At 46.4% G+C, this 25,761-nt stretch overlaps 1 protein-coding gene across 1 annotated transcript in view; it reads left to right on the top strand.

Annotated features, from left to right (window-relative positions):
* Positions 1 to 9,484, top strand: part of vcpip1 (valosin containing protein (p97)/p47 complex interacting protein 1) — an 80,343-nt gene extending 70,859 nt beyond the window's left edge. The window contains exon 4 of the mRNA XM_038809511.1: positions 6,475 to 9,484. The gene's annotated coding sequence lies outside the window, so the exon portion shown is untranslated. The remainder of the gene's footprint in view (positions 1 to 6,474) is intronic.
* The last annotated feature ends 16,277 nt before the right edge of the window (positions 9,485 to 25,761 follow it).

Genomic DNA, 25,761 nt, shown 5'->3' with positions numbered 1-25,761 from the left:
CACTAAACCCAAACCTTCCCAGCGCCTCCCACAGGTAATCCCACTCCATCCGATGAAAAGCCTTCTCCGCATCCATCGCTGACACCACCTCCACCTCCCCTCCTTCTGAGGGCATCATAAAAACATTTAAAAGCCTTCGAACATTGGCCTTGAGTTGCCTACACTTTACAAATCCCGTCTGGTCTTCCCCTATCACCCCCGGGACACAGTTCTCTATCCTTGTGGCCAGTGTCTTAGCCAGCAGTTTGGCATCCACGTTCAGTAGAGAAATTGGCATATCTGACCCGCATTGCTCCGGATCCTTATCCCGTTTCAGGATCAATGAAATAGAGGCCTGCGACATTGTTGGGAGGAGGACTCCCTTCTCTCTTGCTTCGTTAAATGTCCTCACCAACAGTGGGCTCAATATCTCTGAAAACGTCGTATAGAATTCCACCGGGTAGCCATCCGGCCCCGGGGCCTTGCCCGACTGCATGCCCTCCAGCCCCTCAATTATTTCCTCAATTTCAATTGGGGCTCCCAGCCCTTCCACCAGATCCTCATCCGCTCTCAGGAACCTCAACTGACCCAAAAACTGCCTCATCCCCTCCACCGCAGTTGGGGGGTTCCAACTCATATAATTTTCTGTAAAAGTCCTTAAACACCTCATTCACCCCCACTGGGCCCAGGACCGTATTCCCACCTCTACTTTTTACTTTACCTGTCTCCCTGGCCGCCTCCCTTTTTCTGAGCTGGTGCGCGAACATTCTGCCAGCCTTTTCCCCATACTCATAAATCGCTCCCCTAGCCTTCCTCAGCTGTTCCACTGCATTCCCTGCAGTCAACAGCCCAAACTTCGCCTGTAACCTCCGCCGCTCCCTCAGTAGTCTGGAGCCTCCGAGTATCTCCTGTCCACCTGGAGTATCTCCTCAACTAACCTATCCCTCTCAGCCCGTTCCGCCTTTTCTCTGTGGGCCCGTATCACGATTAATTAATGTCTGACCACTGCCTTCAAAGCTTCCCAGACCGTCGCTGCAGAGACCTCCCCCGTATCATTTGTTTCCAGGTAGTTTTAGATGGACTTGTTCACCCGCCCACAGATCGCTTCGTCCGCTACCAACCGACACCCAGCCTCCAAAGCGGGCGATGACCTCTCTCCAGACTAACCCATAGATCCACCCAATGTGGGGCATGATCCGACACTGCGATTGCCGAGTACTCCGTATCTACCAACCCCGGTATTAGAGCCCTGCTCAGAACAAAAAAGTTGATGCGAGAGTAAACCTTGTGGACGTGGGAGAAAAAAGGAAACTCCTTCGTCCTTGGCCGTGCAAACCTCCATGGGTCTACTCCCCCCACCTGTTCCATAAACCTCCAGTTCCTTTGCCGCAGCTGGCACCCTCCCTGTCCTGGATTTTGACCGGTCCAATTCCAGATCAATGACTGTGTTAAAATCTCCCCCCATGATCAAGTTATGTGACTCCAAGTCTGGGATCTTACCTAACACCCGCCTCATAAATTCCACATCGTCCCAATTCGGAGCATAAACGTTCATGAGTACCACCCTCACCCCGTCCAGCCTCCCACTCACTATTATGTACCTACCCCCCGTGTCTGACACGATTCTCCCTGCCGAGAATGCCACTCATTTATTGATGAAGATCGCTATCCCCCTGGTCTTTGAGTCCAGCCCTGAGTGGAATACTTGGCCAACCCACCCCTTTCTCAATCTAGACTGGTCTGTAGCCTTTAAGTGTGTCTCTTGTAACACTGCCACGTCCGTCTTCAGCCCCCTCAAATGTGCAAACATGTGAGCCCTCTTGACCGGCCCATTCAACCCTCTAACGTTCCATGTAATCAGCCTGGTCAGGTGCCCCCCCCCCCCCCCCCCCCACGCCAACTAGCCATCACCTTTTTTAGGCCAGCCTCCAGCTCGCGCCCCCGGCCTCCTCGAGCCCCCCCTCAGGCATTCGCCATCCCCGACCTCCCATTTGTCCCCTAGTAACAGCTCCTCCCTTGTCAGCAAAGCAGCCCTCCCCCCTCCCCCGGTAACAGCACTAGAAACCCAACACCCCCATATCAAGCTCCAGCTTATCACCTGCTTGCCCCCCCCCCCCCCCCCACTCTGCTTCCGTGAGTCAGCTGACCAAGCTGACTTGATAGCTCCCATCCATGGCACCAAACAGTCTGTCTCCCCATTGTCTCTCCCCCCACTTGGACAAACATATTAAAAGCATCACATTTCCCCCGTTAACAAACATCAGAAAAAACAGTGGAAAAAGAGCCACAGAAAAAACAACCACAGAAACCAATCCCCCTCCAACCAGCTCCCAGTAAGACAAAGTTAACTTTCGCCATCAGAACAGCCCCTTATTGCACATAGCATTACTTATTCAAACCAGCACAAAAGTGATTTTCAACAAATCACCACTACAATACCCTCCAAGGATTCCGTGCCTTTAGTTCACATCCAGTCTTTTTTCCTTGATGAAAGCCAATACATCGTCTGGTATTTCGAAGTAAAAATCCCGTTCTTCATAGGTAACCCACAGACGGGCTGGCTACAACATCTCGAACTTCACCCCCTTCTTAAAGAGGGCCGTTTTTGCCCGATTAAACCCAGCTCATCTTTTGGCCAAATCCGCGACGAGGTCTTGATAAATGCGCAGCTCGCAATTCTCCCACTTGCTGCTCCGTTCTTTCTTGGCCCACCGCAGAACGTGTTCCTTGTGCAGGAATCGGTGCAAACGTACCGCCATTGCCCTCGGCAGCTCCTTCACTCGGGGCTTCTTCGCAAGTCCTCTGTGCACTCTATCCACTTCTAGAGGCCATGGGAACGCCTCAGCCCCCATCAACTTCTCCAGCATGTCCATCACATAGGCCCTCTCATCCGATCTCTCACTGCCATCAGGGAGGCCGACGATTCTCAGATTCTGCCTCCTGGACCTGTTCTCCAGGTCCTCCAGCTTCTCCTGCATTCTTTTCTGGTGGTCATTCATCATCTGCACCTTGGTCTCCAGCACGGCTAGGTATTCCTCGTGCTTGGACACCTTTCTCGCCACCTCCTGGATCGCACGTCCGTGGGTTTCTTGATGCTGCACCACCTGATCAGTCGAAGCCTTAATCGGGTCCAGCGTGTCCTTCTTAAGCTTGGCGAAGCAATCTTCAAAAACCTGCACCAGCTGCTCCGTCGACCGCTGCGCCGTCTCCCCGCGACCCTGCTTCTCTGCCATGCTTTCCCGCGTTGCCAGCTCTGCTCGCATCTTCCTTGGTGAACTTTGTCTTCTCACACAGCTATTTCTGGTCCAATTCTCCATACACTGGAGGGGGATTTCTCCTCACTGTCTCACTCTTCACTGATTTATCCAATAAAATCCGGGGAAAAAAAGTCCAAAAGTCCGTCACAGGCGGGAGCTATCAAATGTGCGACCTACTCCTCCATGGCCGCCACCGGAAGACGTTTCTAAGCCTCTTGAGATGATTTATTATATCTTGTGAACCAATTTAGTATTTAATTGAAAGAAAAAGCATACAATGCTGTAAAGATTAGTAGCAGACCAGAGATAGGAAAAAATAGGAACGAGGAAAGGATGACTTAAAAAAAAAGAGGAGAAATTAAAATGAGAATAAACCATCAAAAATATAAAAACAGACAATAAGAGCTTCAACAAATGTATACAAAGGATGAGAACAGCTAAAGTAAATGTTGGTCTGAGACGGGAATTAATAATGGGAAACAAGGCAATTGCAGACTTTGAACAAGTAATTTGTACCTGACGCCATGATAGAAGACACAGAAGGATCCCAAGAATAACAAAAAATCAAGGGGCAAAAGGAGGGGTGGAACTTAAACAATCACTATCATTCGAGGGAAAGTACTCGGGAAACTAATGGATAACTAGTCCCTGAACCTGATGGCTGCGGTCTAGGCTCTTAAAATAAGTGGATGCAGAGATCGGGGATACATTGGTTGTAAAGTTCCATAGGCTCTGGATAGGTCCCAGTGACTAGGAAAACCACAAAAGATGGAGTATATTGTGGGAAAATGTGAGATTGTTCACTTTGGTAGGAATAATAGAAAAGCAGAATGTTCGAGAGAGACGAAAAAATGCCGTAGTGCAGGAGGATTCATTAAAAAAATCAGAAAATGGCAGTATTTGGGTACAAGTAATTAGGAAGGCAAATGGAGTGTGGGTTTTATTTTATTAAATGAAGTTTTTAAAAAAAGTAGGGAAGTCTTGCTAGAACTGCACAGCATTGTTGTAACCACAGATAAAGTACTGTGTACAGTTTTGGTCACCTTCAAGAAGGGATATATCCTTGTATTGGAGACAGTTGAGAGAAGGTTTGTTAAGTTGATCACTGGGATGAAGGGATTATTTTGTGAGAAAAGGTTGATCAGGGTTGTCCTTTACTAATTGGAGTTCAGAAGAATTGAGAGGTCACCTTATTGAAACAGGATTCTGATGGACCTTGACAGGGTAGATGTTGAGAGGATATTTTCCCTCATGAGGTATCTAAAGCAAAGGGACACCGTTTCATAATAAGGAGTCTCCAATTAAGTTGCTGGTGAGAAGAAATTTCTTCTCTCAAAGGGTCATTAATCTTTGGAATTCTCTACCGCATGGCACAGTGAGGGTTGGGACACTGAATATATTACGATTGAATTAGACTTTTGATCTACAAGGGAGTCGAGAATTATGGTGGACAGGCAGTAAAGTGGAGTTGATGCCACAATCAGATTCGCCATGATCTTATTGAACAGCAGAAAGGCTCAAGGGGCCAAATAGCCTCCTGCTTGTATTTCTTATGTTCTTTAGTGCCGTTGTAAGCACACTTCAACCTGTATTTTTTTCATCTGGAAGTCCACAAAAATTATTGTAACTTTGTCAAAGAGGTAACCACATGTTAAATAAAACACATTTTACCAGTTAGCTACGAGAACTATATCTCTGGGGCAGAACAGTATTTTTTTTACTTTCATCCCCTAGATTTACTATCATATTATGCAATACTACTTAGAAGTACTGGTTAGCAACTAAGGATACATTGCCGGGGTTAACAGAAGATAAAAATTTAAATCGGAATTCCTGTAATAGGCAGAGGGTGTATGTCAGTAAATTCATTTTTAAAATGGCAGGGAGAATGTTAAAGATGTAACAAATAGTTGTGGTTGTTGTTCACATTATGGGCCGTAAGTTTTGAGCTTCTCAGCGTGTATTTGGAGTACCCCAATGTTGCGCTGAGGAATCCCCTTCAGGAGTTCCCAGGTAAGGTTTACACAGCAATTGCGCAGAAGTGCAAACTTCCTTTGGGCAATTGACCTGCCCTGGGAACCATCTGAAAATACAGTTTAAATCGCAAACTCTGGATGGTTCTGACTGGGTTACACCAATAGTTATCCAGAAGAAGTTAGAAGAATGAAAACCTCTTCTAACGATTGTACAGGCCCACACGGACCCCCTATGGGACACTCCTCACCCCCAGGGGACTCTGCCCATTCCCCAACTATCCCGCCACTCCAAAGGACCTCCCCTGCCGACCTCCAATCAAACCCCCCCCCACCCAAAAAGGTCTGTCCACTCCACCTGTGGCCCGACATCTGACACCCCCTGACCTCCGACACTCCCTCCCCCACCCATGGTTTCTTTCAACTTTCAGTCCCATGTTCCCCCACCCTCTCCAAACTCCTATCCTTATACCTTAGATACTTACCGTCTTCCGGACCTGTCAAGAACCTTAAATTGCACTGGACTTTTAAACTTACCTGGTTTATGGCAGCTAGTGCTGCAAAAAGGGGGTGTGGCCTCTTTCACCTTGATTCTGATGGACTTTGACCACAGGCACCGAGAACACACTGCACTACCTGAATCGTTCCCGGCCTGAGTGGAAAAGTCGGGCGAGACAGGCTGGGGAAACAAAAATCAGGTAAGAAACTGAGCACAGTGTGACAATCTGACACTGATTGCCACTCCGAAGAAATTCAAGCTAAATATTTAAAACAAATCTCCACTTCAAGCTTACCTCTGTTCAGTCCCTATTACAGGCTTGTAACAGTCCATTCGTTATTTTTGAAATGCAATTGCTTTGTTAAATCGACCATATCTAATTCTTACATTGAAAATTTTGCTAAACATAATGTGTCAAAATACAAGAAATAATGCTTGCTGGAAAGCTTTGTGCAGAAAGCTTGATTGTTGAAACTAGATAGTTGTGCCCTATAATTCATTGCCCTGTACAGTTGCCCACTGGATTGGAGAAGGGAAATGATGGAGTAGCTGAAGAGAGCAAAACAAATAATTCCACACCAAATTTGCACATTGGATGATCTGAAAGCAGCATTACTGGTAATATTCAGTCCTGTGAAACCATTTTGTTTCCCCCATCCTGTGCCTCTGGTTAGAAGACAATGTATTGTAAATATCTAGGGCGACAATGAATTTGCATGACCAAAATTTAATTTAACTATTTGTCTAACTTTTCTCCCCCTTGCAGGCAGAGCTGGGCTTTGTACAAGAGCCATGCCACGAAAGGAGCTCATCGTGTTCAAAAGACAGCATCAGTCCCCCTATGCATTGCATGACAGCAAGAGTTTTCTTGGTGATCCACATGACAGCTTCTGCCCATATTAGTTCACAGAACCATAATTATTAGCTTAACATTGAATGAGATGTAGCTCTCAGTGAGAGTTCTTTGGTAAAGCAAGATGAGTCTCATAAGGATACATTTTCTTGATGCATTCAAAATTTGATTTAAGCAATATTAGTTAATGGTGATGTTTGTGCTAGAAGCAAAATACTGGAATGTGAAGTTGAATAAGGTCATATTTAGTGTACATCCATTAAAATAAATATAGTGCTCTTTAGAAAGATCCACACAGCCATCCCACTGTCCTGGCTTTTAATGCCTGGACAGGGACTGGGGCCTGGCATAATAAAGGTTTTCCACATTTTTGGTTTTGCATTTTGCTGAAATAATTGAAGTCATCTAACTTGATTAGCCAAGATGAAAAATAAAGGTATCAATTGCCTTACCACAGAAATATTCTTGACAGATGAGATTCACTTAAAGGTTGATTTATTTTGTGACAAACTAAACTATGATCTTAGTGCAGGAGTAATCCAATTGGTAATGACAAAATGACCTGCAGTTAAGAATATTTGATTGCTGCACTGTTTATTTCCGTTGTATGAAAATAGTTTTGCCTGAGTGCTTCAGCAGAGATGGGATACCAGTTGCTTTGAAACTGACCAGTTTCATACTTGCAAATCCTCTTTGCTTGAACATAGGTTCAAATTCAGTATTTAGAAAATTCTCTACTAATGTAAAGATCTTTAGTTTTTGACTAGTGTATGATATATTAGAATGGGAGAGGGAAGGGGAGTCCTAAAGTTCAGTAACTATCTTGGCGGTGGGTGCGGGGGAATAATTTGCACTAAAAGATAATATTTGATGGGAGAGAACTAAGAACTTGGTTCAGCATTTTTCAGAGTTCCACCCCAATCACTTTCTTTGATCCAAAAACATTTGATGCTGTTCCCTGAAGCACTCCCCAAAATTGATTTAGCTTTGAGTTAAGTAAAAGGAAGAAAGATGAAATATAATTTTTTTTAAAAACACAACTTCTGAAATGTTGGTTTTGTATTTATTTTCCATTACAGATGTCGGCCAGCAATATGAGTCTCCAGGCTATCAGACTGGAGATCTCTGTAAAGGAAAATAAATATGACAAAACAATATCCACTGTTAAAGCAACTGAAAAGAATTGGAATTTACCAAATTCACTAGACATTTATTTTCATGTTGCTGAATTCACACTTTTCCTCAGTAATGCTCATATCTTACTTCACCCGTTTACTTGAGCTTAATATTATCATCACGTATTTAGCTATGGTGCAAATAAAAGAAAAATAAGCACTACAATGCTTTTTTAAAAATAAATTACAATTTGAGTTCCTTTATCCTCACTCAAAACACCAAGCTGTATCAAATACATCGCGCTCTATATTCTTCTTGGTATGATTGCAAATTCTGAGAAAAACATGTCTTTCTCCACTATTAAAGATGCCATTCTGTAGCGTCTACAGTCACTGGTAATGGTCGTATTTATTATTGCAGTCAAGCAGCGTGATTATTAACTGTAGCAAATTATTTTACAGGAACAGTGTGTAATAAACAATTTTAACAAGACTAAATTGTGGTGGGAAAGAGACGAACTACCAAATATTTTCTGATTTTTGAAATGCAAACTCTGATATTGCCACTGTATGATTAGGTAGTTTTTACTCTTGGTATGTGAAATCATAATGAAAAAAACTTAATCAGTACAACTTCCGAAGAATAAGACTGCCTTACTTATTTTTTAAAAGAAGAGATTCAGAAATCCACTATTACACAAAATGTTTAAAATATGCTCTGGAAATAAACCTCAATGATTTCCCTTCCATGAAAACAGAATGTTAAGTGTTTCTGCTTTTCATTTAGACTGTGCTTGGAATAGCCAGTATTGTTGTCTGTTAATCTTAATATTAACTTAATTTTGCTTTTTTAATAGGCAGATTTCATTTAATTTATAGTGATCATTATGGCTATTGAATCATTTTTAAAGATGCTTAGAGACTTGCTGTATACTTTACACATTTCATAAATATTTACATTCTTAGCATGCAAAAATGAATGTGCTTTTGGACAAAGATATTGATTTAAAAAAATAAATTTCACAGGAGTGGTGAGTTTTTCAAGACTCTTAGAAATGAGCTGTATGCTGGCAATTTGGGCCTTAAACTACATTAATGATTCATTTGCTTTTGAATTTGTTTTTAGGTAATTTGTGAGGATTACAAGGCAACTCCATTTAAGCATGTACATTAAAATTCATTTGCATCTTTCCATGGGATTTTCAACTTTATTGTCCTTTTAAATGCGATAGCAGAACTCATGCAAAGTATTATTGGATGGAGCATCTGTAGAGAGTGATATAACTGAAAAACAAAATATGAAAATGTAGATAAATTGGGAGTGCAAAGCTGGCCTAAAGTTAAATATCCCACAGAGCTGGATTTTATTTTGCTGTGTTTGCCATCCAGTTACTAGAACATGTTGTAACTCTCCCTGAGTATGTATGGATGGTGTACTGTATATATGCTTTATTTTTAGTGGAGAAAATGTCCCTGTTTAAAGAAAATGAAAACAATTGATAATAGATATAAGAAATGTACTCACATTTATGATAGCAGGACAACACTGGCAATTGTTCAGCAAATTTGGTTTGTTTATATTTGTGGTTGCTGTACTAAATATCTGAAATGAATTCCTCTATAATGTAACACCTGTGTATTATATAGTATATATTGTACAGTACTATAAGTGACTTGTACAGTACCTGGAGTTCTTTTCTTGAATGCTTATTAAACAAAAGTGGTACATTCTATAAGTACCAGCTTGCTGTTAGCATGAGTTATGAGCATATACTGAAGGTGCAATAAATTAAAATGTTTCACGTGCATATTGTCCAAGAATGTTTCCAACTGTTTTAACTACATTTTTCTTTCTTCACCACATATGTGTTGGTCCCTCAGAGGAAAACCTGATATTTCATTTTTGCACCCCAAAACATGCTTTCAAAGATAGTAACACCATGTACTTTTCTTCTATTATATTGGTTGCACTTATGCAACTCTTGCAATTCAAGAGAAACGACTTCATTTAATATTGCAAGCTCTGCGTTCAATCTATAAGAACTATTTAAGCTGCTTTGAATTGTGATTCATTTATAACAAAATATCCAAACAACTATTTCAAAACATGCTCAGTTTGGAGAGGCATGGCTTTTAAAACTGATTGTCAATTTTGTTGTGCCACATATGAAAATGACAGATGGAAAAAGAAACACTAGTTAACCTAACCCATCTGTTATAGTTGTGCTGTTTAGTGCGTCACAATGCACTACTCCTGCGAGATATGAAAACAACCAAAATAAACCCAAGCCAGTTATGGAAAATAAAATGGAAAATTATTCTCAGATTAGGTGATCAAAATTAATCCAAGCGTTCAGATAGGTCCTGAATTATATTACAGAATATCTACTTCCCACTCGAGCCAGAAACAGCTCCAGTTTTTCTTTGAACTACAGAAAATCAGCATTCATCACACAAGCCTGTTTTACAAGTCTGTTATTTTCTGGATTCACATAAAAACAAACAGTTCCTTAATTATTTTATTACACAGCCCTGGGACATTAAATAGTAAAGTAGGGACAAGGAGAAGAAGTATAGGGCAAAGAGCACAGAGAGATAAGGGCCGGGATTCTCCCCGACCTGGCGGGGCAGGGGGTCCCGGCGTACCGGAGTGGCGAGAACCACTCCGCCGTCGGGCCTCCCCAAAGTGCGGAATTCTCCGCACCTTTAGGGGCTAGGCCCGCGCCAGAGTGGTTGGCGCCCAGCCGACTGACGCGAACGGACTTTGGCGCCCTGCCGACCGGCACCACAGCTGGCCGAAAGGCTTTCGCCGGTCAGCGTGAGTCCACGCATGCGCAGGAGCGTCAGCGGCTGCTGATGTCACCCCGGCGCATGCGCGGTGGAGGGGGTCTCTTCCGCCTGCGCCATGGTGGAGGCCGAGGCGGAAGAAAAAGAGTGCCCCCACGGCACAGGCCAGCCCGCCAATCGGCGGGCCAGGCCACCGTGGGGGCACCCCCCCGGGGTCAGATCGCGAGTCCAGAGTTCAGAATCAAGTGGTGTATTCTTTCACGGAGTCAGCAGACTATAGGTGGATGCTGGATTAATCCCCTTTTCCAGTAGAGATAACATCCATGATAGGCACATATAGATCATTTAGTCTTGTAGGCACTGGTACATAGGTTCAGAATCTCTGGTAGAAAACAGTGTAGACGGGGAGCCTTGTGTCCAAACGAAGACCTGGACAGACCGCTTTTCCCGCTTTATCTGCTGAATGGAAAATGGCATTCTACCTTTTCTTTTTTAACAGCTCCACAAGGCAATTTTACAGATTCTAGCAGCTTACTGAGTGTGTGGTGGGGATGGGGGGGGGGGGGGGGGGGGGGGGGCTCACATGACATGACTCCACCTTTGTTTGGACAAAAGATGTATATTCCTGGTGTGCATTCTTGAGATGGTTAATGTTTCCACTATTAAAGAGGGGTCCTTTTGCCGTCGCAGACTGATCGTCTTCATTGATCAGGGCCCTAACCATAGAAATGTAAAGGGCCTTGCTACAATTCCTTGCGATTTGACCTCTACGGTCACGTGGCATTAGTGCCTCTTTGGAGATAATGAGGTTGCTGCTATTCTGAAGGTCAGAAATTGCTTTTGTATGAGTCATAGCCAGCCATGACTTCAATCGTTTTAAAGCCTTTGTCCAGTTTTTAAAATAATTTTATATATTAGCCAGCTGATATATATGTATTATCAAAGCAAAGAGCAGGGGTGGGCATCCTCCAGCCTAGGGGCTACATGAGGCCCATCAGGAGTGTGGGCCACAAGATATTTTGTTGACCGTTGCTCATGCACAGGGTTGGCACATCCCACTGGCTTCCATCCGTTGAGCGTTTTTTCTACTGAAGTGATACACATGTAAAGCAAGGGCAAGTGAGGTGCGTGCTGATTGCACACAACATTGACTGTGAGGGTTGTGTGCTCTCTGCATCCAAAGTGCAAATATTTTTTCTGTTTATACCATTAGAAGTTGATGACATATCTAGTGGTTAGCACTGTTGCTTCACAGTGCCAGGATCCCAGGTTCGATTCCCGGATTGGGTCACTGTCTGTGCAGAATCTGCACGTTCTCCCTGTGCGTGGGTTTCCTCCGGGTGCTCCAGTTTCCTCCGAAAAGTCCCGAAAGACATGCTGTTAGGTAATTTGGACATTCTGAATTCTCCCTCTGTGTACCCAAGCAGACGGCGGAATGTGGCGACCTAGGGGCTTTTCACAGTAACTTCATGTTAATGTTAATGTAAGCCTACTTGTAACAAAAAAAATTATTAATATATAAATGATTAAGCATTTTCTATAACTTATGAAATATCTGGTGTGTATTAAATGTAATCTTATTCAAGGGTCATATTTAGTGAACAAGCCTGATTTCAATCTTGCGGCCCACTGATATGAAGGATGGTCACTCATGTGACCCCTCACCAGCCTAGGTTGGGCAACACTGCTATAGAGTGAGGTCTTAGCTCCAGGACAATGTATACTTGAAAAATAAAGCAATTGCAAGGCAATGGAGAAAATGTAAGCCGACTTGTAACAAAAAAAATTAGGGGCAGCACGGTAGCATGGTGGTTAGCATAATTGCTTCACAGCTCCAGGGTCCCAGGTTCAGATCCCGGCTGGGTCACTGTCTGTGCGGAGTCTGCACGTCCTCCCCGTGTGTGCGTGGGTTTCCTCCGGGTGCTCCGGTTTCCTCCCACAGTCCAAAGATGTGCGGGTTAGGTGGATTGGCCATGCTAAATTTCCCTTAGTGTCCTAAAGATCGGTTAATTGGGGGGGGGGGGGTTCTGGTATAGGGTGGATACGTTGGCTTGAGTAGGGTGATCATTGCTCGGCACAACATCGAGGGCCGAAGGGCCTGTTCTGTGCTGTACTGTTCTATGTTCTATGTACGGGTCTTCAGAATAGCAGCAACCTCATTAAATAAACCAAAGTTGTTATTCTTACTCTCTTTGGGCTCCCCAGGTCCTTATTGAAGTGACCATCCTGCAGCCCTACTTCCACAACCATACCTTAAGCGTTGTCCCACATTGTATAATCTTACAGTAGAGAAGGAGCAGCCAATCACACCTCTACGTTATATACAACTCGGTAGACTACTGGGTCTCTCCTCAGTCGGTGCTTTACTGGCTGACCTTTTATACATAGTTGAATGGAGTTCCCCCGCTTCTCAGCGGTGGAGCTCGTACTCTGCGAAAACTACGGGGATAATCATTCCCATCCTGTAAGTCCTGTGCGGGATATTATATTCCTCCCCTACAAAGTCCGAACACACACTCGACGGCCGATAGGGTGGAGAAGGAGGAACAGGTGAAGGACATTGGACCCTCTTTGGCTCCGGTGAAATGTCAAGCCCGAAGCGCCTGATCAGGCGGCGTATACATCGAAGAGGAACGTCTGCGGCAGGAATGCCGTATGGATATTAGTCACTTTTTCGTGTTGACCAGGACACCAAGAAAGTTCCCTGCTCTTTGAAAATAACATGGTCTCATTTTTAAGTTGATCATAAACAATAAACAAACATAAATCTCATCCAAGGGATGACACTTCTAATAATGTCGCATTTCCTCAATACTGCATTGAAATAACCTAAGCTATTTACTCCAGTGCTGGACTTGGCAACTGATTTACTCTTGTATGTCTGCAAAGTATGTCCCTTTGTCCCTCCATGTTCTCTCCCCTCCATTTTGTAGTCTCTCTACTTTTGCATCATTCACTTTTCGCTACTTCTGTTTCTCTTTCCTACGCCGCTCTGTCACATTTCTTTCACTTCTAGCTTGCTATGTTCTCTTTTTTTTATACTTGCCCTCTTTCCCCTATGCTTTTCAGTCTCTTTCATCTTGGTTTACAATCTCTTTGCCAGAACATACAGATTGAAATCAGACCTTAGAATCATAGAATTTACAGTGCAGAAGGAGGCCATTTGGCCCATCGAGCCTGCACCGGCTCTTGGAAAGAGCACCCTGCTTACGCCCACGTCTCCACCCTATCCCGGTAACCCCAGGCAACCTTTTTGGACACTAAGGGTAATTTATCATGGCCAGTCCACCTAACGTGCACATCTTTGGACTGTGGGAGGAAACTGGCGCACCCGGAGGAAACCCACGCAGACACGGGGAGAATGTGCAGACTCTGCACAGACAGTGACCCAAGCTGGGAACTGAACCTAGGATCCTGGAGCTGTGAAGCAACTGTGCTACATTCAAATTATGACCTTGAGCCATATTCAAATTAGATTGGCAAGTTTCAGCCACCTGTTGTGTGCCCAGAGGCAGCATGCTGGGAAAATGGACATCACGATCAGGTAAGGTGACCGAATTTACAGGTCAGAACCAGGACACCTTGAAAATAGTTGGGAAGGTGCTGCTCCTTGATAGGCGATAAATGCAGGACTCTGGGGGAGGAGTATTTGAAGTTACGAGGTTAGGTGATGGGATTTCCTGGAACATGTCTGGCCAAGGTACCTAATTATTGAAGATAGCAGTTATGGACCAGAGACTTTGTTTTGATTGAATTTCTGCCTCATTTGCTTGATAAAAGGAACCAAGGCTTTGTTTGCCACAAAATTCCAGAATCCTGTATTCTAACTACTGTGCAACGCATGATGGTAAGATCAATATCCATTTAAAAGTCGTGTTTATTTTCATTTGCACACTGGCTCTAACAATAGATGTTTTCAGCCAGGGTTGGACTTTAAACTAGCAAACACACCTCAAGTGGGAGATTTTGTTTGCACCAGAGCTGCAAGCAGGTGAACATGCGATCTTTCAATGAGATGTTTGGTCGACATGTCACAACTCAACAGAACTTTCCCGTCACCTTCCTCTGTGCTGATTAGAGGTTTACTGATGGGCGTTGTCTAACTACCTTTTGGCTGATTCCCTCCCAGGTGGACAAGGAGAAAATTGTAGTACGTCATGTGGGTAAATTACCCCAAGTAAATCATATAATTTACCCCCTGAAACTCCTATAAATTATGCCCATGCCTCTTATAAATCAATGCATCGCCCATTGGCCTCCTGCTCTCTCTCACTTCCTCCATGGAAAGCATGATTTGCCAATTGGAGCATTCTGACAGAATAACGAATCAGGGCACTGGAAGGCAAAACAACCAGGGCATTGAAAAACTGTCCCATTGAGAACTAGTTCATTTTGAGGGAAATAAAAGTTTGTTCCAGGTGCCAAATTTAGTAGCGGTGAGAAACATTTCTGAGCACGTGGGAGCATCCCAGCACAGCCACTTAACACTTAATCATCAGTGATTGGGCAGTATTGTATGCTCAAATACTAGTGCTCCGAGTGTTATGTCTTTATTGAACTGACTGCAAAATGGCTCCCCCAAACCTGTGCCTTATGGCAGAGGTCACATGACTACAGCAAACCAAATAAGACGTCATAATGATTGCATTTTGAAACCCAAACATCCCCATTTTCAAAATAACCAAATTACAAACTTGCATGCGCTATTTCATGTCTAACTGTAACATGTGAGTTACCCATGTGACCCTTATATCATAACCATCTTGTGCATTAACAAACTGTTCATTATTCTCGTCAATTGTTGCACACGCATTGCTTGCATAGTCGTTAAACCTTGCAAGTCTCTTAATTGTATGCGTGCATGTTGCCATTGATATTTATCTTGGTGATGTTCCCTCTCCAGGGAGTGTTGTTCCCGCAGCACCTGTTGCTATGGTAATTGTTTCTGTTGTTCCATTTCCATTGTTGGGGACCAGTGGACCTTTGGGACTGATGGTTGCTCTGTACTCTGTGAAGCTGGTGAGATCCCATTTTCCTGATCAGCCTCCTCCAGTGAGGGAACAGCTTCTGTAGTTGTTTGTATATGCCCTGTGGTTGTACACGTATATTTAGTTGTTCACTTGCCTTGCAGACAATTGAGGCGACAACTGCTTTACCCAAGTCCCAAGTTGCCATGGGGGCTGACTCCTGTTGAGAGCATTGAAGGTTTGTACCCTGACGGGCTCTCCAATGTTCAACTCTGGAAATGTTTTCGCAGTTTTGTCAAAATGATTTTCAGCTTCCTGTCATTTCACCTTGATTTTTTCACTCATGCCTGTTACTGCTACTGGTTTCAGCAGCTTTTTTGGCTCAGAAGTGTAGTTCCGGTGCAATGTAATGTTAGTCTTTGGACTGGACTATTTTTCAGGCCTTCTCTGCTAAATTTGCTCGATTTCTTGATTCCTTTGGCGATGTTCACTGCTGCTTCAGCCTCCCCATTTGACTAGTGTTGAATTTCCCAATCCTTTGTGAAGAGGCTGAATTCTCCACTCATGAACAGTGGGCCGTTGTCACTCATCGCAATGCCTGAAATATGCTTTCAGGCATTCTACAATCACACTGGTCATCGTCAAAATCAGCTGGTGTAACTCCCAGTAGTTATATTAGTAATCTACAGTGACAAGATAATCAATTTCTTCCAGAATGAAGATGTCTAATGTCTACTTCATCCATGGTCTGTCTGGGATGTTATGCACCAAGAGCGATTCTCTGGCTTGCTTAGCTAGGTACTCATTACAAGCAATGCACTGGCTGATGTGGTCTTTAATTTCACTCTTCATTTTTGGCCAGTAGCTTGCCTTCCTCAAACTTGATTCAATTCTTTGATGACTTGCATGCATGTGCTTCAGAATCTTAACTCTCAGTTTCTTGGAGACAATGACTCTATTTCCTTTGTACAAGATGCCACCTTGGGCTGTCAATTCATCTTGGTGTGCTCGGTAACCACAGGTGGGTCCTTGGATGTTCTCAGGCCATCTTTTCATCACTACTTCTTGCTGCACTTAGAGAGTTGCATCTTGTTGGATAACTTGCTTGATTTGAGCAAGGCACTTGTCGGTCAGACTAAATGTTTCTGCTGGGTTGATGACTTCCACAGCATGTTGAGCTGCTGTTTCATGTTGAACCTGGAAGATTTCACATTCTGTTGTAGCATCCTCAACTTTCTCCATTGGGAGTGCTGCTCTTAGCAGCATGTTAGCAATGTGCATCTGTTTCTCTTGCTTGTATGTCATGTCCAGATGATATCTCTGTAAACAAAGTAAAATTCTTTACCATTGCTTTGGAGCAGAGAAAAATGCTTTGAAGTGGATTGTGCTTTACTTTGTCCGTTCAAAGCAGGTATTGATGAAAATGCTCATCTGCAAATAGCCAGGCAGTCTTTCTCGATATGAGCATAGCATTGTTCAGTTTGCAAATGTGTCTGTCTTCCTTGCTGCGTTTGTGTTGCTCCAAGATCTGTCTCGCTGGCATAACACTGCAAGGTGATGTCATCATTGATGCCATAGTATTTCAGCACATGCATTGTCATCACTAGTTGTTTAACTTCTTGTTATGCACATCAATACAACTGCACATCCTTCCTTTGCAATGAGCTGGCATAATGAGTCACACTGCAGTCACAAATACGGCAAACAATTTGCGAAATAGTTAACAAATCCAACAAATTATTACACTGCTTTCGTATTTGTTAGTCACTGCATCTCATCGCTACTACAGCTCTCACTGGAACAGGGTTCACCGCTTGGGTAAAGCTCCTATACAACGCTCCCATAGCGAGTGTACGGACCAACAATACCAACTCCCAATACTTCCAGCTGCACAGGGGCACCAGACAAGGATGCCCACTGTCCCCGCTGCTGTTCGCACTAGCAATCGAACCGCTAGCAATCACGCTCAGGGCAGCAAAAAATTGGAGGGGGATCCGAAGGGGAGGTAGAGAGCACAGAGTCTCACTCTATGCGGATGATCTGCTCCTCTATATCTCGGACCCACAAAGCAGCATGGACGGAATCATCGCGCTCCTGAAAGAGTTTGGAACCTTCTCGGGCTACAAACTCAACATGAGCAAAAGTGAGATCTTCCCAGTACACCCGCAAGGGGCGGGGGGGGGGGGGGGGGGGGGGGCAGCACTAAAGGGGCTGCCGTTCTAACAAGCCCGACACAAATTCCGCTACCTGGCGATCCAAATAGCCCATGACTGGAAAGGGATCCACAAATGGAACCTCACCAGCCTGACGGAGGAAGTTAAAAAGAACCTGCAAAGATGGAACACACTCCCGCTCTCCCTCGCGGGGAGAGTCCAGACGATCAAAATGAACGTACTGCCCAGGTTCCTCTTCCTGTTTAGATCCATTCCGATCTACATCCCCAAGGCCTTTTTCAAAGCGCTGGACAAACTTATCATGGCGTTCGTATGGGGGGGTAAAAATGCTAGGATCCCAAAGAAGGTCCTACAAAAAACAAAATCCATCCCTCCCGAATCTACAATTCTACCACTGGGCGGCAACAGCCGAGCGAGTAAGGGGATGGATCCAGGAGCCAGAAGCCGAGTGGGTGCGTGCGGAGGAGGCCTCCTGCATGGGGACCTCCCTCTGGGCCCTCGCCACGGCAGCACTCCCATCCCCACCCAAAAAACACTCCAGCAGCCCAGTGGTGACAGCCACCCTCCAATCCTGGAACCAACTGCGGCAGCAATTTGGCCTGACCAAAATGTCGGACAAGGCTCCCATCTGCAACAACCATAGGTTCACACCAGCACTGACTGACGCCACCTTCAAAAGGTGGAGGCAGGACGGGGGGACACTGACAGTCAGGGACCTATACACGGACGACAGGATCGCAACACTGGACGAACTGCCAGAAAAATTTCAGCTAGCTGGGGGGAACGAGCTACGGTACCTGCAGCTCAAAAACTTCCTACGAAAGGAGACAAGGACGTACCCACAACCGCCACGACAGACACTACTGGAAGACCTACTGGACGCAAGTATCCTAGAGAAAGGGAACTGTAGCGACATGTATGACCAACTAGTAGAAAGGGACGACACCATACTGGACGCAACAAGAAGGAAATGGGAGGACGACCTGGGGATGGAGATAAAGTGGGGACTCTGGAGCGAAGCACTGCATAGGGTCAACTCCACCTCCACGTGCGCAAGGCTCAGCCTGACGCAACTAAAAGTGGTACATAGAGCCCACTTAACGAGAAACCGTATGAGTAGGTTCTTCCCGGAGGTGGAGGACAGATGTGAACGGTGCCAAAGAGGCCCGGCCAACCACGCCCACATGTTCTGGTCTTGCCCCAGACTTGTGGAGTACTGGACAGCCTTCTTCGAGGCTATGTCCAAAGTGGTGGGGGTGAGGGTGGAGCCATGCCCGATAGTGGCGGTCTTCGGGGTTTCAGACCAGCCAGATCTATTCCTGGGGAGGAGGGCGGACGCCCTTGCCTTTGCCTCCCTGATCGCCCGCCGTAGAATCCTGTTTGGCTGGCGGTCAGCAGCACCGCCCAGAGCTGCAGACTGGCTGTCCGACCTCTCGGAATCTCTCCAAATGGAGAAAATCAAATTCGCCATCCGAGGGTCAGACGACGGCTTCCATAGAACGTGGGAGCCATTCATGCAATTGTTCCGGGACCTGTTTGTGGCCAACGTACAAGAGGAAGAATAGTCGGGTGGCCAAGAATCAGGGGAAAATGGACGGGAATCGGGGGAAGGTAGCCGGGGGGGGGGGGTTACGGGTTCGTTATGGAGGTTTGATGGCAAGCTAAGGCCCAAAACCAAACTATAAATAAATGCCTATAAACATGTGCCTCAGCCATATTGGGGAATGTAAAATATGTATGCCGGCTAAAGGGGGCGGCCACAATTGTTGTTATGAAGATGCTTACCTGTAAATATACATGTTAAATTTTTGTGTTTTCTTTTTTTCTCTCTAATAATTTGTAATTTGTCATATATAAAATATGAAAACTCAATAAAAAACACTTATTAAAAAAAACTACAGCTCTCACCTTGTCAGGATCTGGCAGAAGACCTTTTGCTGTCAGTACATGACTTCAGGCATTTTCACTTTCAATGTTTTTCTTGTTTTGCTTTAGGTTCATCTGACAATCTCTCTAGCGGTCACATTAGATTTTGATGTGGCTTCTTCCATCTTGACTCCACACCCATCGATTAGCACATCATTCACCATGGCTTCCACTCTGGGAAGATTACTAATTATCTCATGCTGTATGCATTGATATTCTTTTGGAGCTGTGGAAATGCCAAACCTCATGCACAATCATCTGTATCTCCCAAACAGCATCCAGAATGTTAGAAAGCTGCTGCAACCATCCTTTGTTTCTAGACTAGAAAAGAGCTTTGCTTTGACAAGTTGCAGAAAAATTCCTTTGATGGTTGGCATGGAGTAGTGAGATAACTTTAAAGCTTTATTTAGATCCTTTGTGATTAAGCATACTCTCGGTTTTTCAGGTTGTTTCATTATTACCATGCTGCTAATCCAGTAAGTAGGAATTGTCACTTTCTTGATTACTCCCTTTTCCAGCTCTTGTGCCTTGCTTTTTTAGGCTTGACTTGAGAGCAGCTGTAACCCTTTCTGCTAGATGCCGAATTGGTCTCACATTCTCATCTACTTTGAGATGATATTCTCCTGGTAGATATCCAAACCCTGTATCCTCTTGGATCTGTTCAGCAGCCAATAGTTTAGTATGCTGTGACATATAAATCTTTTTTGGCATGTTTAGGGTTATCATCCAAGTTTCAGACTTGCTTCAGCTGAGATGAGTAGATTTTGCACATCATGATCTGGAACTTCAGATCTTCATTCTTGCCAATGCTTTGCACTCTCCGATTAATTTTTCCTCTTGGTGTGAGTGTTGTGCCATCAAGTAGACTCACTTTTACTCTGGATGCTGGTGAGAATGATTTATGTGCATGCAGGAGCATCCTAGCACAGGCACAAAGCAATCAGAGACTGGGCAGCCTTCCGATTTGCAGGATGCAACCAAGGGAGTTTGTTGGTTTGCTATGACAAATGAAAGAGATACCTGGAGTAACACACTGCAGTTTTTAAAGTTTGTAGTTTGAAAGCTTAGTTGGGAAACATTGGACTTCTCCCAATACGACCCTTAATTTTGTCATGTCGGTTTCTCTCATTCCTGGGTATCCCAACTTTGTCATCTTAAAATAATTGTTTTCAGCACTTCTTTCACTTCTCTTCACAATAGTAAAAGGAAGCATGTCGCCGATTTGGGGTCAAAAAGGGGACTTATGCATGGGGACACAGGGTACTAAATAAATACTTGGCATCTGTCTTTACCAAGGCAAAAGATGCTGCCACATCTGTAGTGAAAGATAAGATAGTTGAGACACTGGGTGGGCTAAGAATTGATTAAAAGGTATTGATGGAACCATCAATTCACTAGACACGTGCTTTAAGATATGAACAGTGGTTTTAATCTACTTACAACAGAGCCAGCCTGTTCCGCGTTGAACTCTCGATGAACTAAACGACTGGCTCTGAGCATTGGTATTTATACAGCAGTCTAGGGGGAGGAGTCATGGGCGGAGCTAAGGGTGGAGCCCTGTACAAACTCCTAAGCATTCCCAGCGCTACTCCCCCTAGTGGTCGGGCAACGCAACTGCGCTTACAAATGCATGGACTCGTGTATATACAATACAGTGTGAATTACGGAGTTAAATTCACCACATTCACCCCCGACAAAAAAATCAAGTCCGGCGGGGGTGGTGGTTCATAAATTGAGTCTATCCGGTGGTCGGACTGTCCGCTGCGATCTGCAGAGCACCGGGGTTGCAGCCTCTTACGGTGGCTGGATGGGTGTTGTGGGTTGGGGTACGATGGCGGACTCCAGGGAAGATCTCGTCCGAGCTCCATACCCGTCTGGTTCGACTGGGGACTGAGGGCGCTGGGGGTTAGCCGGTGCGGGCACGCAGAACAAATGGAGCGAGCTAGTGGGCGAGGGGGCAGCTGGGTTGCGCTGAACCGATGCAGCGAGCTAGTGGGCGAGGGAGCCCGAGGGGGCGGCAGCATAGGGTGTAGGGTGAGGGGTGCATCTGTAATGATCGAGGGGATGCTGGACCCGGCGGGTGCAAGGTCCCGGAGGGATACGGTGTCCTGACGGCCATCGGGGAACTCGACAAAGGCGTACTGGGGGTTGGAGTGAAGCAGGCGCACCTTCTCAACAAGGGGGTCGGTTTTGTGCGCCCTGACGTGCTTCCTCAGGAGTACAGGGCCCGGTGTCTTCAGCCATGCCGGGAGTGAGACCCCCATGGTAGTGCCCCTGGAAAAAATGAAGAGCCTCTCGTGAGGGATCTGATTGGTAGCTGTGCATACGAGGGACCTAATAGCGTTGAGCGCGTCTGGGAGGACTTCCTACAATGGGAGACTTGGAGATTCCTGGACCGGAGGGTCAGTAGGACGGTCTTCCAGACCATCGCATTCTCCTTCTCCACCTGCCCGTTCCCCCTGGGTTGTAGCTGGTAGTCCTGCTCGAGGCGATGTCCTTGTCGAGCAGGTACTGACGCAGCTCGTCGCTCATGAAGGACGAACCCCGGTCGCTGTGCACGTAGCTGGGGGAAACTAAACAGAGTGAAGATACTATGCAGGGCCCTAATGACTGTGTGGGAGGTCATATCGGGGCACGGGATAGCAAATGGGAAGCGGGAGAACTCATCTATGATGTTTAAGAAGTAAACATTCCTGTTAGTTGAGGGGAGTGGCCCTTTGAAATCGATCGCAAGGCGTTCAAAGGGCCTAGAAGCCTTGACCAGGTGGGCCCTGTCTGGTCTGTAGAAGTGCGGTTTGCACTCCGCACAGATCAGGCAGTCTCTGGTGACAGCTTTTACCTCCTCAGTGGAGAAAGGCAGATTTCGGGCTTTGATGTAGTGGGCGCGCCGGGTGACCCCCGGGTGGCAGAGGCCGTTGTGGACGACTTTTAGGCGGTCGATCTGCGTGCTGGCGCATGTCCCGCGGGATAGGGCATCTGGGGGCTTGTTGAGCTTCCCCGGTCGATACTTAATATCGTAGCTATAGGTGGAGAGTTCGATCCTCCACCGCAGGATTTTATCGTTTTTAAATTTGCCCCTTTGCGAGTTGTCAAACATAAAGGCAATCGATCGTTGGACGGTGATGAGGGTGAACCTCCTACCTGTGAGGTAGTGCCTCCAGTGATGAATAGCCTCCACAATGGCTTGTGCTTCTTTTTCGACTGCCGCGTGTTGGAGTTCCGAAGCGGAGAGGGTACGGGAGAAAAATGCAACTGGCCTTCCTGCCTGATTTAAGGTGGCTGCTAGAGCTACCTCTGAGGCGTCGCTCTCAACCTGAAATGGAGTGGATTCATCCACCGCCCGCATGGCCGCCTTGGCGATTTCCTCCTCGATGCAGTTGAAGGCCTGGCGCGCCTCAGTTGACAGGGAAAATAGTGTGGCCTTAAAGAGTGGGCGTGCTTTGTCCACATATTGAGGGACACACTGGGCGTAGTAGGAAAAGAAACCCAAGCACCGTTTGAGGGCCTTGGGACAATGAGGGAGGGGGAGTTCTAAGTGGGGGCGCATACGGTCCGGGTCTGGGCCCAGGACTCCGTTTTCCACGACATAGCCGAGGATGGCTAGTCTGGTTGTGCGGAAAACGCATTTGTCCTTGTTATAAGTGAGGTTTAATTTCTGAGCCGTCTGGAGAAAACGGTAGAGGTTGACGTCGTGCTCCTGCTGGTCATAGCCGCAGATGGTGACATTGTCCAAGTACGGAAACGTGGCCCGCAGCCCGTACCGGTCCACCATTCGGTCCATTGCTCGTTGGAACACCGAAAACCCGTTAGTGACGCCGAAGGGAACCCGGAGGAAATGGAAGAGGCGGCCATCGGCCTCGAATGCCGTGTAGTGGCGGTCCTCCGGGCGGATTGGGAGCTGGTGATATGCAGACTTCAGATCCACCGTGGAAAAGAGCCGATACTGGGCGATCTGGTTTACCATGTCTGCAATCCTGGGGAGGGGATACGCGTCAAGGAGCGTAAATCTATTTATGGTCTGACTATAGTCGACAACCATACGGAATTTTTCCCCGGTCAGCACCTGAGCTCTCCAGGGACTGTTGCTGGCCTCTATGATCCCCTCACTGAGAAGCCTTCGGACCTCCGATCTGATGAACACCCTATCCTGCAGGCTGTACCGCCTGCTGCGAGTGGCTACGGGTCTACAGTCCTGTGTGAGATTGGCAAAGAGGGGAGGGGGGGAGATTCGCAGCGTGGCGAGGCTGCAGATAGTGAGTGGGGGTAGGGGCCCGCCGAAGCTGAGGGTTACATTGAAAATCTAGGCCTAATAAGAGTGGCGCGCAGAGGTCGGGCAGGACGTAGAGTTGAAATTTTGCATAGCTAGCGCCTCGGATTGTGAGTGTTGCGGCGGTGCGCCCCTGGATCTGGACAGAGTGGGAGCCTGAAGCGAAAGAGATAGTTTGCTGCACGGGGAAAACGGGGAGCGAACAGCGTCTTACCAGATCTGGGTGTATGAAGCTCTCAGTACTCCCGGAGTCGAAAAGGCATGGCGTGCTGTACCTGTTGATTTGGACCTCTGTCATCGAGTGGAGTGGCCCCGTGATGACTGCCCTCTGAGTTCGTAGTCATCGAGGTAAGTTTCAGAGTTTGAAGGGGATGGATCCCAAGATGGGCGCCCCCATGAGTCGCAAATGACCGGCCGCATGGAGGAGGATTGCCAAGATGGCTGCACCCATGAGTCGCACATGTCGGGTGGGGGCGGAGTCGGCATGCAGGCTACAGCATTTCGGGGCCTGTGGGCCTGTGAATTCAGGGAACGAGTGCTTTGAGCCGTGGGAGGGTTAGAGGCTGGGTCTTTCTTTGCCAGACACACTCTGGCATAGTGTCCTTTTCGCCCGCAGCTGCTGCAGGTCGCGTTGCGGGCCGGGCAGTGCTGCCGCGAGTGCTGATTCTGGCCGCAAAAGTGGCAGGCTGGGGCAGCATTGTGGCTGGGCGGCCGCACGGCACAAGCCTGGGGGAGTCGCTGGTCGGGGGCCCATGACGGGGTCGCGGGGTCCGCGGGGAATGAGGTGAGGCTGCGGAAGGAGACCTCCATAGTGGTAGCAAGTTCAACAGTCGCTTCAAGATTTAGGGCCCCCTTTTCCAGCAGTCGCTGGCGCACGTAATTTGACCTAAGGCCCACAACAAAGGCATCGCGTACAGCAAGTTCTTTATGTTCTGCCGCGGTAACCGCCTGGTAATTACAGTCACTAGATAAAGTTTTAAGCTCTCTCAGGAATTTTGGGAGCGATTCCGTAGGCCGCAGGAGGTGAGTAGTAAACGCGTGTCGCGCGTGGACCTCATTTACAGGCCTCACATACATTTTGTCGAGTAGCGCTAGGGCTTCAGTATACGAACCGGCACAGTTTCGTTGAGTAGAGATTCTGTGGCTCACCCTCGCGTGCAGTAGGCTCATTTTCTGCTCCTCTGTTGTTTGGCTGTGCTTGCTTCCGCCAGGTAGGCTTTAAAACACCGCAGCCAATGAGGAAAAATTTATTTTGCCTCTGCATCCTGCGGGTCGAGTTCCAGTCGCTCAAGCTTGAGGGCTGATTCCATGATTGATCCTGACTGTTTCTTAAGTAGAATTAAATTGATGGAACCATCAATTCACTAGACACGTGCTTTAAGATATGAACAGTGGTTTTAATCTACTTACAACAGAACCAGCCTGTTTCGCGTTGAACTCTCGATGAACTGAACGACTGGCTCTGAGCATTGGTATTTATACAGCAGTCCAGGGGGAGGAGTCGTGGGCGGAGCCAAGGGTGGAGCCCTGTACAAACTCCCAAGCATTCCCAGCGCTACTCCCCCTAGTGGTCGGGCAACGCAACTGCGCTTACAAATGCATGGTCTCGTGTATATACAATACAGTGTGAATTACGGAGTTACATTCACCACAGGTATTGAAACAGCTTGCATACTTAGATAATATGTCACCTGGACTGGATGAGATACATCCCAGCGAACTGAAGGAAGTAAGGGTGGAAATTGTGGCGGCACTGGCCATAATATTCAAAACCTCCTTAGATATAAGGGTGGTGCCAGAGAACTGGAGAATTGCAAATTTTAAAACTTTTGTTCAAAAAACGGTAATAGTAAGGATAAATACAGTAATTACGGTCAGTTTAAACTGGATGGTAGGGAAGCTTTTAGAAATGGCAACATGGTGGGGGAGGGGCCGTCCTGAGAGCGAGTGGAAGCGGCATCCTG

This window comes from Scyliorhinus canicula, chromosome 10, assembly GCF_902713615.1.
Source record: "Scyliorhinus canicula chromosome 10, sScyCan1.1, whole genome shotgun sequence".
Lineage (NCBI taxonomy): Eukaryota > Metazoa > Chordata > Chondrichthyes > Carcharhiniformes > Scyliorhinidae > Scyliorhinus > Scyliorhinus canicula.
This window is presented reverse-complemented; position numbering and strand designations above follow the sequence as displayed.